The 12,699-nt window shown below is 41.2% G+C and overlaps 1 pseudogene; it reads left to right on the top strand.

Moving 5' to 3' along the window:
* The first annotated feature begins 3,349 nt into the window (after positions 1-3,349).
* On the top strand, positions 3,350-11,890 carry LOC133000158 (zinc finger and SCAN domain-containing protein 2-like; annotated as a pseudogene).
* The last annotated feature ends 809 nt before the right edge of the window (positions 11,891-12,699 follow it).

Here is a 12,699-nt window from a genome sequence, read left to right as displayed (position 1 = left end):
AAAATGTTTAGCCTAATGGATGCTGCTAAAAATCCTGATGATGTTTTCTTACACCTGACATCTATTGCACTTCTGTCCGTCCTGGGAGAGGGATCCCTCACATGTGGCTCTCTCTGAGGTTTCTACATATTTTTACCTGTGAAAAGGGTTTTTAGTAGTTTTTCCTGACTCTTGCTGAGGGTTAAGGACAGAGGATGTCACACAATGTTAAAGCCCTATGAGACGAATTGTTATTTGTGAATGTGGGCTATACAAATAAAACTTGATTGATTGATTGATTGATTCCCAAAACATAATGCAATAGTAACATAATATAATAAAAGTTAATTATTATATATATATATAAAAAAAATGGTGTTAGAGGAATCAGCTATCCCATCTCGCCTCAGCAACTCTACTCCTCTGCTTGCATTAAGCAGATCTTATAAAGGCAAGCTTCACCCCTGGAGCCTCCCCCCAAAAATGAAAAATTCAAAACTTCTTAACAGTTCTACAGTAAAGTACTGCACCTTTATTTATCACAAGAATGAGAGCTAAGAAGAAATGCCAAGTGCGCACTAAAGAATCAAAACAAATGACAACTTAGCTAACAAACAATAATAATTATAATAACAAGAAATAAAATAATAAATGCAAGTTTGCTTTCAATTTAAATGATATATTGTATAATATGTTACATGTTTTAAATTATCAAAATAGAATATGCAAAATAAACAAACAAATAAATAAATAGTATAAATTAACTTTGTCTCAAGAACTGTTTATATTCCACTCCCTAGCATCACACTTCAAGGGTTACAGTGCAATCCTTCTGGCCTTCCTTGCTGCAAAGTCATCAATCAAAACATTGTTTTCAACTGTTTGAATTTAGAAAAACTCCTCTCGGCTGAAGCTACTGTTACTGGTAGTGTTGATCTGATCCGCAGAGCAATACACAAGTTGGGATATATTTCTGTGAGCTGCTTTGCATGTATGAAACAGTTGTCATGCTCTTTGATGGCCAGTATGGTAAAATGTCTAACTCCTTGGCCAGCTTATTTAGTTATTAAGCATTTTGGTGTATTTGGACAGCCTGACATACTTCTTTCATTCCAAGATAGCTGTTGATTAGTTGAATCCGGTCTGATTAAACTCTCTAGCTCGCTACACCAATACTAACATTGTTCTTATAACTCAAATTTCAACTTCATGACACCAGTGTTAATTTTGGTATCTATTTTAGATTCAGTATAGTCTTTAGACGAAAATGCATATTAGTTTTAGTCACATTCAGTCATTTTTATCCTTCTTAGTTTAAGTCTAGTTTTCGTTGATGGACTCAGAACATTTTAGTCTAGTTTTAGTCGACGAAAACTCATTAATTTTTGTCTAGTTTAAGTCACTTTAATAATCCATCTTATAGCCACATTTAACCCCTTTCCTTTTTGATTGATTGAATATTTATTTAAGCCTCGGAAGACACATTGAGGGATAAGACCCTCATTTTCAATGGTGCCGAGGGTACAATAAAAAAGTTGATACATTAAAAGTTAATACATTGAATAAATAGGAATGAAATAAATATGCATATATATATATACACAGTAATACAAGGTATAAAACAATTCGTCAATAAAATACTATGGCAAAGTCAACTAGCAGTTACAGTCATTGCAGGAGAAGTCAGCTGTACATGAGACCAGACTCGGTCCCTGGTCCTTCCCCTCTCAGGACCAGGGACCCCCTGTGTTGTGTCTACAACTGCATAATAGTCTAGCTTGCATTACTTAAATTGTGGATACAATTACTCTCTGATACAGATCTCCTAGTATATGCCTACAGCTGAATTCCAATTAATGCAGTGTAAATTATAATTAAAATATAAGATAATATCAATCCTAGATTTTGAAGATTTAAATGCTTTGATATCACAACACAACTACTATGCCTACCTGACCTTAGAGCTAAATCAACCACATATCCACCATGTTTAGTGTTGCCCTGGACAGTTTATCCCCTGGGGTATACTCTGGCCTGGAGGGGTACAGTATGGCCTAGGCTGTTTTACACCCGAGGTATACGTTGGTTTAATTTGGGCGGGAGTTAATTTGGCCTGTTACACCGGGACCCCCACCTGGCTTGGACTCTTATCCAGCACCCATGCCTCAATTCTGTGTTAGTTTAACACACATAACAGTATATTGCATATTGCACATCCACATTTCTCTCCTGTTTTTTATTTAACCTTTTATATCTTGTTTCTGTTTTGCATTTTACTCTTTATTTAACTTTTTATATCTTGGATATTTTTTTTATATATACAGTTATTTCTTTCTTATGTGAAGTACCTATTGTGTTTTTATGCTTTACGTTAAATGTATGCACCTATTCACCAAAGAAAATTCCAGGTAGGTGTAAAGCTACTTGGCAATAAATCCTTTCTGATTCTGATTCATCAGGATGCAGCCACGTCTCAGTGAGGGACAATAAATCTATGTTATAATCTGAGACTAGTTCATTAACTAAAATAGCTTTTGATGACAGTTATCTCATGTTTAAAAGATCACATTTAAAAGTCTTAGCTTCCTGAGTTGTTGCAGAGGTTGTGTTAATTTCTATTAGATTATTATGTGGAATTCTCGCTCTGTAAATGTTTGATTTAAATCATGTAATCGGACGGTGGACAGACACAGTCTCTATGGGGTTGTGTGACTGATCCAGAGGGAGCAGAGAAGTGTGTAGCACTGCAGCTCTGCTTCCTGGTCCCAACTCTGGGTTGTCATGTTATAGAATGGGTAATATTCCGGTGTTCCAGTTTAACTGGCGATTTGTTTACCTTTTTCCAGATGTTGATGGTCGGTTGCAGAGCTGGTCGCAGATTCGTCATTTTCACAAAGCGCCTGTGTGTGAAGTGCGGTGATCTACTGAAAGTCTCGCTGAAATAAAAATCCTACAAAAACGTTTCCAGAGTTCATGTGTCCGTGTCAGCATCACGTTGAGACTTCAATACAAATTAAATGGTTAAAAAAAAGAAAATAGTACAAAAATCTTGACCGGGACTCGAAACAGCGAGCCGAACAACTAATAACTTCTGGTTAGATAACGATATCACTACGCCACCGAGCCGCTGAAATCTTCGTCTCACAATAGATAAATGTCTCGTTCTTTGCTTTGTCAGCTGTATAACACCAGATGTGCTTTAAGGTAACGCCCAGATCATCTGGTGATAGTCCCAACACAGACAAAACGCATATATACTTAATACCAGGCTTCACAATCTGATGCTCCTCTTCCTTCCTCCACACACACACACACACACACACACACACACACACACACACACACACACACACACACACACACACACACACACACACACACACACACACACACACAAAGAGGAGGAAGATGTGCGACGTGCAGCTGCTGCGGGAGTCGGTACATGAGCGGATCCGCGCCGCCGCCGAAGACTTCCTGCTGCAGCTGGAGAAAGGAGGAGAAACGGCTCGAGTCCCGGAGCTGAGAGCGATGCTAACCGAGCGGCTAACGGCGGCGGTGGAGGAGATCGTCGCGGTGTTCGAAGACAGAATGGAGCGGTCCGAGCGGGAGATCTGCCGCCAGAGGAGGCTGCTGGAGGCCGTGATGAAGCCCGAACTCCGGCTGCACCGAGTTGGTGAGTCCCTCGAGGAGCCGCTCACAGGCTAACGCTAGGTAGCTTCAGCTCTGCTAACGCCAGGTAGCTTCAGCTCTGCTAACGCCAGGTAGCTTCAGCTCTGCTAACGCTAGGTAGCTTCAGCTCTGCTAGCGCTAACTAGCGTCTGCTCTGCTAACGCTAGGTAGCTTCAGCACTGCTAACGCTAACTAGCGTCTGCTCTGCTAACGCTAGCTAGCTTCAGCTCTGCTAACGCTAGGTAGCTTCACCTCTGCTAACGCTAGGTAGTTTCAGCTCTGCTAACGCTAGGTAAATAGCTAGAAAATATATAAAACAACTGACAGTAAATTACGTTTAAATTCCTTTTAACCGCAGAGTTACGGAGCGGAGTCATTAATCGGTTTTAATAATATCTTCTAACACTGTGCGTATATCATCAGATCACTGCAGTGAACGTGACTGAGCCATCATAGGAGATCACTTACAAGAAATGAAGAAACTTTCCAAATAATATCCCAGAGGAGGTGAGGATCCCCTTATGTGAGGGAGTCCGATGCTCTAAATAAATAAATACTGCTGTGACACTGGTGCAGGGATCTGCATGATGTGTGCATGTGAATGGAAGGAGGAAGCGAGGGTTCAGAGATGTCTGATCAGCTGATATTGATTCTATTGATCTTTGATCTTGTTTTTACTTCAGGCTCCGTTCTTTCTCTCGTCTTCACTCTCACACAGTGTGTTATCCACAGCTGCAGCATCAGAGTATCAGTGTATTTTCTTTATTAGTGACATCACTGCTGTCCCATAAAGTCGCTCTTCACCTCACGAACAAACACCTCGATGTCAGTGTCAGAAAGTTTCACTTCCTCTTCACAGCGCTTGATGCTGTGACTCCGCCAGGACACATAGATGAATAAATCCATGTTTGTCAAAGCAACACTTTCCCTGAACTGGAGAATTTGGGTTTTATTTAAATTAGGGCTGCACAATAAATCAAATATTTATCGTGATTTTGGCTGTCACAATTAAATTTGCATGATCGTCAGCGATATTGACGTTTAAAATGCCTGCTCTGCTACATATCAAAACATGCACTTCCTCAACTAACAGTCAGCCAACCACCAGGGGGAGACCGAGATGGGAGGTGTCATGCGCGCAGCAGCAGCCTCAAAAAAAGTTCCGTCTGCAGTAGGGCTGCCGCGATTAGTCGACGTCATCGATGACGTTTGGGCTGCTCAATTAATCGAAATTTAATCGTGATTACTATTCTGAAGCGCGCTGGCGCCCGGCTGTTCACACGGGACGGGCATTTTCTCAGCGATACATAGCAATACAACTAACTTTTTCAACCACCTGAAAAATCACCACAAACTAGGGCTGATTGGAATAAATCATAATAACGATTTATTTTTTGGACAATATCAAACGATTATTAATATGTGCCCTTATTCTGAAGTCTATGCTTTATTCTTTAAATGACTGTAACCAGAAGTACCATTCTCTTCCGGTTCCGGTTAACCCCGATGACGGCTTATTCGTGTCTTATTCCTCCGTGAAACCAGGATATTGGTGCCCGGTTATTCAAACCCTTAATGATGGCAACCCTAACCCTCTCCAAAAAAACACTTAGTAATTGAGAACTTTGAAATTTCCTGTCATTATTAAATGTCCCCATCTGCCCCCCCACTACAAGCAGACAGTCAGAGAGGGGTGGGGGATGGCTATAAGGACCATCATCATTTAGCCCAAACCCCTACATTGAACAGGTTCGATACAACAAGCGGAAAATCGCGGGCTGACCCGCGCGGGTCCGTTGTGAACATCCAGGCGGCTGCGCGCTGGAGAATGGACGCTGCACGGCAGCACATCATGTGGTGCTGCTCCTCATCGGATTCTTCCAACTTTTTTGACCCTTTTTGTCAATCACACGGGGCTGCCCTCCCTCTGACATTTTCCATTGCGCGTTTTTTTAAATACCGCCGGTCACCACACACACAACTCTCCTCCTTCACTTCACAGCTGCTTGAGAGTCAGCGGGGCCGCATGAGCGTCTCTTTCGAAAAAGATGCCAAATAATCGTTTCAACTCGATTATAGTATTTTGGAGATCGTTTGACCCCATAATCGTAATCACAATTAAATTTCGATTAATTGAGCAGCCCTACCACAAACCACAGTACGACGAATGCATTAAGGCCAAAGCTCACGTTTCCTCACTGAATCTACGTCCATGTCCAACGTCAACCCAGAAAACCATAACAGCGACCCTGCATAGCGCCGCAGCGTATCCATCCACCTCCCAAAGACACACTGAAATAACGGATGCAATCGCATCTCATCAAAGACTTGTACAGCCAGGGGGAGATTTCCCCTCTGACAGCCAAGCTGGGTCAAAACCTGTCATCCGGTGGTGACAGACAGATGCTTGTCTGGGGCCAGGCGTGCAGCACGTGGGCTCTTCTCTGTACTTGGACCCGGAGCAGGAGAGCTTCTCCGGCTGCTACTCGCAGGAGAGTGGGCGTGGCCATCTTCACCAACATCACCACAATCATGCACCTGGGAGCGTTCAAAAATTGCGGATATTTTTAACTACTTCCCAGGTGGTTCATGCCACATGTTCTCAGATGGAGGCTCTCTGTCCGCTGGTTGGAGGTTGCTCACTTGTGTGTGCGTGCATTAGGGGTGTCACGATACCAAAAATTCAGTAGTCGGTGCCAATACCAGTAAAATAACACGATTCTCGATGCCAATTTTGATACCACGGTAAAAAAAAGTGCATTCTTTGGATGTTGTTAACCTCTTAAGAGTCAGGTGAAATTCGCCTAAAAATGCCTGTTTGAGGACACCCAGATTATATTGAAAGCTGTTCTTGAACCATTTGGAGTACATGCATGATCTTGGTCTCTTTGAAAGGTAACATTCTGAACTTCCCCCCCAACAGTCAGAATCACTCTAAGTGCTACTGGCATTGACTAATAGCAGTTGGCACACAGTTAGTTAGAAGCTTTTTATTTTCGCCTGAATATTTTTGGTAAACAGATGCCTGCTGATGACTATAGCTGGGACTTATGAAATGGAAAACATAATGGGACCCTAGCATGAAGCCTTGACTAGCCCAAGTTCGAAATTGAACACAATACCACAGAAAATGAATATTTTACAGATGTTTTACTAAGGGCATGTCTAGGCGTTTTCCAAATATGTCATTTGGAGGCTCCAAAGGACCCTTTGGAACCATGGTAACCAAATAGGCTAAAAAGGCTACTTTTACACTAAAAATCATACTTTTATATAAAGGAGACAAAACTGGTCATTTGGTTTAAAATTTATTCTACACAAACATTTCCCCAACATCTGAAACCACACCTATTCACATTCCTATAGTCAAACAAAGTCACAAACACATCTCCCCCCCCATCCCAGACCACACCTATTCACAGTTCTACAAATCAACAGTAAATCCTTAAAAACCCACAAATACACGAGCACACCCACAGTAATTTATAAATTATATATTATAATAAATACGTACTTGTCAAGAGTAATGTCTCGTCCATCCTCAAACATGGCCTCTGCCTCGGAGTCAAACAACATTTCGCAGTCTTCCACTGATACGTCGTCATCAGACTTGTCGCTTTCAGGTTGAAGACACAGATCCCTGGCTTCCTCGGACGTGAAGTTCCGTTTCTCTAAATGTTTCGCCATACTGTAGCCTCAAAACTCTCCAAAGCAAGACTGAATTCTGCGCACGTATCTCACAGGCAACGCTCTGACTTTTACACACGTACGCACGATACTCTGGGACCAGCTGAACACTGGGGCGGCGGGGCTCCAGAGCCCCCGGTCACCTACACGCACATCTGCGAGACGGAGGTGCTCAGCATGGGGGGGGGTTCCTGCTGAGGCCCGGCGCTTCCTTACCGCTGCACGACCACCCGGACATGAAAGGGATGCTCAAGGTCTTTACACCGCCTCATGTCTGCTGTGTTGTGGCTCCAAACACACTCTGTCTGTTACGTGACTTGTGTTCGAAAGGGTTAAAAATCACAGTCTGAGGAGTGGGACCAGTTCATTAACTGTTCACAGTTGTACTGTTTGACTTTGTGGCCTGTGCATTTCTCCGTTTTATATTTATAACTTTATTTACCTTGATTTTACAAAATATTTTCAAAGTATAGTAGAGGCAAATTCTATGTTTCAGTTGTGTGAAATGTTTCTGACTTGGGAACAGTAAGACACCTATAATTTTAAATATTATTTAACACTAAATGTATCTCATATATTGTGTTGGTCATATTTAAATCATTTATTACGTTTTGTTTGGGAGAAAAATTGGATCAAATAAAAAATAGCATATTAAATCGCAATCGCAATATTGGGGGGAAAAAATCGCAATTAGATTATTTCCCCAAATCGTTCAGCCCTAATTTTGATACCCAGAGAGCTGCTTTGTTTACATGCTAAGATAAGTTACAACGGAAAATAAGTCAAAGTTGACACGTAGCTGCTGGCTACTCTGAGATTACGCAACAGCTGACTGTGGCTATTCTTTGAAGAAATAGTGTGTTAGGGAGTGATTATTTTACTGGATTGGATCGTCTGGACCTTTGGCAATGTACCAAGACCGTTTTTGTTCGAATGTTATCGATCTGTGGATTAATATGATGCTTCATAGGTGAGTGGCGTCGCCTATCTTTTTTTTTTTTTTATATAAGTTGTCTGACTGATACGTTGTTTGTACCGGCTGTGGTGATCGGATCTTGAAATGGTTTACATCAGTGGAATCAGAAGAATCTTGGCTTTCTAACGATGTGTTGCATTAGTACTTAGCTGTACGACGCAGTTCTGTAAATAACAATGTTTGACGCTGATCGGTCAAACGGCGCGCCCGCGTAAGAGGTTAATGTCATATACGGTAGTTCAATGTGCATGCGCATATACTGTGAGTTATACGGTAGTTGCAGACGCATGTGAGTGACGCATTGTTGTGAGACACGTTATGCATTAAATGATAATGCCACGGTCATCTGCCTCACGACGGGTTTACACAATTGACGCTGAAGCGACGCCAAAGCGACGTGTAAGCGCAGCACCAAGCCTTAAATAACAGCTGGCTCCCATCCACTCCCATGTTAAACTTTGTGTGGGTCCCACCGGAGGCTGAAGTGTAAACAACCAAGTGCCGGCGCGCTAGGGATTAGCACGGCGGCGTTGCTTCCGTGTCCGGTGTAAACCCGGCGTCCAACGCAAAGTACTCCCATACACGACTCTTTGTGCCATTTTGATAAACAAGACGAGGTGGGGCGAACGCCGCAGTTGCCGTCTTGGTTTTCTGAATGTAAACGTCGACTGGCGCAGCACCAATGCTAATGCTAAGTTGCTAACAGCTGGGCAGCTCACGGTGCCTACGGTGCTTCAAAAAGTGGGCATCGTCGTTTTTTGTTATCTTAGTATCGACAGGTATCGTAAGTATTGGCTCTCGTGACATCCCTAGCGTGCACGTGTGTGTGTGTGTGTGTGTGTGTGTGTGTGTGTGTGCGTGAACGTGTCTATGTGTGCGCGCACAAGTCTGTGTGTGCGCGCATCTGGATGGAACTCCGCCGTGCGCGATACAGAGCAGAAATCTAAACGCGCGACCATGTAGAGACAGAAATGACATGCCTTCGTGTAAATAAGATAAATAACAGAAGGCCATTTAGTTTGTTTAATAAAAGAGCAAGCTATAGACCTGTTTCATAGGAAAGGTAACCTTAAAATGATTTATGTTGAGATCTTGCACGATATTAAAATATAAAAAATAAAATAAATAGTTAACTTGACCTTCCAGGGGGGGCGGGAGGTGTCCCCTAATAAAATGGTAGGGGAAACACTGATACTGTAACAGTTACAGTATAATTTATCAATAACAAGGTGTTAGGCCTAACACCTTGTTGTTGCCTTTTCTGCATAGGCTCGAATTGTTTTCATTTGGTTGAATTCTGTGATGGCATATTTATTTTTAGTTAGCCCTTTATTTTGGGTAAACAGTTTATTTATATTTTGCTTTAGGTGAATAAGAACCGTATAAGTTTTATTTTGATGCAAAGATGTGTACATTAACTGGAAGGTTACACAACATGGAAGTGAAAGCAGTGCTCTGTGGATTTAATTTTGGGTAAAAAGTGTTGGTACTATTTTAATTATATTTTCCTTCTACGAGATGCACTGTTATAAGGACGAGTCTGATGCAATGATTTGTACATTAGCCAGAATGTAGCACAACAATGGAAGTGGAAGCAGTATTCTTGTTCATTTAAACGTGAAAGTGCAATAAAAAGATGTTGTCCCTAATATTAACGAATAATCGTGATAAATAATCGTGATCTCAATATTGATCAAAAATAATCGTGATTATGATTTTGGCCATAATCATGCAGCCTTAATTTAAATACTAAAACTGGTTTACAACATGGATTGATTCAGTCACTGAAGTTGTGCAGTGAAGATGATCCCTGCTATTCCAGTCTATTCCTATTCCATTCCACGTGTTGATAATCGGAATATATTACGCTTGTGTCAGGACTGTTGTGCAATTATTGTTAGGAGCGTACTATAAGCTGGTGTGCCTTTAGGCGTTCAATAAATTTGGTTATCAAAATAAAATGTAAAACATTAATATTTAAAATATTAATATTAAATCATAACTTTAGTTTGTTTAAGTTCTCTCGGGGCACCACCCTTCACAGAAGGGAAAAGATAGCGAATTTATTGATTAAGATCAGTCTCATTTAGATCTAGTTCAATTAGAAATCTCAATATTTACTATTAAAAATTATATAATGAACAGTGAAGGTTATGGAATTCTTAACAGTGTAGCGGCTGGCAACATTCACTTATACAACATTAATGAAAGAACATTTGTGAAAAAAAACATTTATTATGAACATAATAAAGTTCGAAGTCCTTACCTGCAGGACATCGAGTCGCTGCTAGGAGTTTGTAGAGCTTGATTTGAGCGGCGGTTTCCTTGAGAAGATGAGCTGGAAGCTAGACCTTTGCACTCCTTTTGTAGATTGGAAGAGAAGATGTGCTGGAGCAGTCAGGCCCTCTCTTTGGCGATGCAGGAAGGGAGGCTGGCCGCCTGCCTCTTCAGGGGGTTGAGGGAAAGAGAGTGAAGAGAGGGAGATCTTGTTCTTATATAGGCCCGGTGACCTCACAGGTCATGGGGCCAGAGTGACCAATAGGAGGTGAGCCTTGTGGCTTTTCACACCTCTGTGAAGTTGACCGGAACAAGGGAACATGTAGCATTCTGGGAGCCTGAGGTTTTTGGCTTTCTCATAGTTCTACTGAACAAAGAGACCATGCTTGTTCTCAGGCTTTGACCACACATGTAAGGTGAAAAGGAGGCCTTTGGTTTCATAAAAACCGTGTCCCAACACCAAATAAGGGCCCAGACCCTGTTTATCAAGGTCATCGCAGTGAGACACCGCCAAATAAGGGTTCCATCCTGTCAGGTAGACAGTATCACAGGAGTGAGACATCTGGTCAGGGGATTTCCACTACGCTAGACACTGTCAAATGTTATCAAAAATAATAGTCAACATTATTGGACACAACACAAGTTTTTAAAAACACTTCCGGAAACTCTGAAATGATAAACCTGTGTTCTTGTGTTTCAGTGTTTCCTGCTGACGTACAGCAGCTGATGGTGAATAAAGAAGAGGTTCCCCCTGAGCAGCAGCAGTGGAGCCCCCTTGTGGACCAGGAGGACCAAAAGCCCCCCCATATTAAAGAGGAACAGGAGGAACCGTGGACCAATCAGGAGGGAGAGCAGCTTCAACAAGTTGAGCAGGCTGATATCAAGTTCACATGGACTGCTGTCACTATGAAGAGTGAAGAAGATGAAGAGAAACCTGAGTTGTCTCAGCTTCATCAGAGTCAGACTGAGGAGAACAGAGCGGACTGTGGAGAACAAGAACCAGCCAGGAACTCAGGTCCTGATGGACATTTACAACAAGGTACTGAAGACAGTGAAGATGATTGGATGCAGACCAGGGAACCTCAGTCTGGTTTAAATACAAAAAAAATCAAACAGCCTCTAAGTGATATGAAATGTAAAACTGGTAAGAAAGCATTTGGTTGTTCTGAGTGTGGTAAAAGATTCAGACGAAAGTGCGATCTAACAAAACACATGAGGACTCATACAGGAGAGAAACAATTTAGTTGCTCCTAGTGTGGTAAAAGATTTAGACTAATGGGTAATGTAACTGCATATGAGTAGTAATATAGGAGAGAATTTACTTGCTCTGTGTGGTTAAAGATTCAAGTTGCATCGTTTGCAACAAAACATTTATGAGGATTTGTCAGCAACCTTTCATATAATCCATATTCATAGTAAACTGTTGTAAACAGAGATTTTAGAATTCCCCCTTTCACCTGTTTTTATCAGAGTTAAACAATTTCTTTGTCGCTAGAAAAAATAACTCATTGATTAACATGAAATATTTGTGTTGATAATTTGTTTCCACTGATTTGATTTATGCTATATATTTAATTCCCATATATACTTAATTCATTTTTCATAATGTCCTGCGTGTCTTGTAAAAAATCCGCTCTAAACTAACAGCTGAATACACATAAGCAAAGTCATACAGGAGAGAAACTATTTACTTTCTCCTAGGTTGGTAAAAGATTTAAACTAATGGGCAATCTGTGTATACGATTAGTCATATAGCAGATCATTATTTTACTTGCTCTCAGTGTGGAAAAAGATTTAACTGTAGGTTAGGGCTGCAACTAACGACTATTCTGATAGTCGATTAGTCACCGACTATTGAAACGATTAATCGACTAATCGGATTATGAATGACACAAATTCTCAATTGCTCTTATTTGGCTTATTATTATTTGACAGCTTTTAAATTTAGCTTGAGGTTGTTCGAGGCATGTGATGACTGAAAATAAAGACAATAACGATTGATACTTCATTCCAAAAAAATGTCTTTTAATAAACTTTTTTGCATATAAGGGTACTGTTGACACAAAAGCAAATAAATCAAGTTTTTGTCCATTTAAAAGCAAGGACAGGCA

Source organism: Limanda limanda, chromosome 4 (genome assembly GCF_963576545.1).
Source record: "Limanda limanda chromosome 4, fLimLim1.1, whole genome shotgun sequence".
NCBI lineage: Eukaryota > Metazoa > Chordata > Actinopteri > Pleuronectiformes > Pleuronectidae > Limanda > Limanda limanda.
This window is presented reverse-complemented; position numbering and strand designations above follow the sequence as displayed.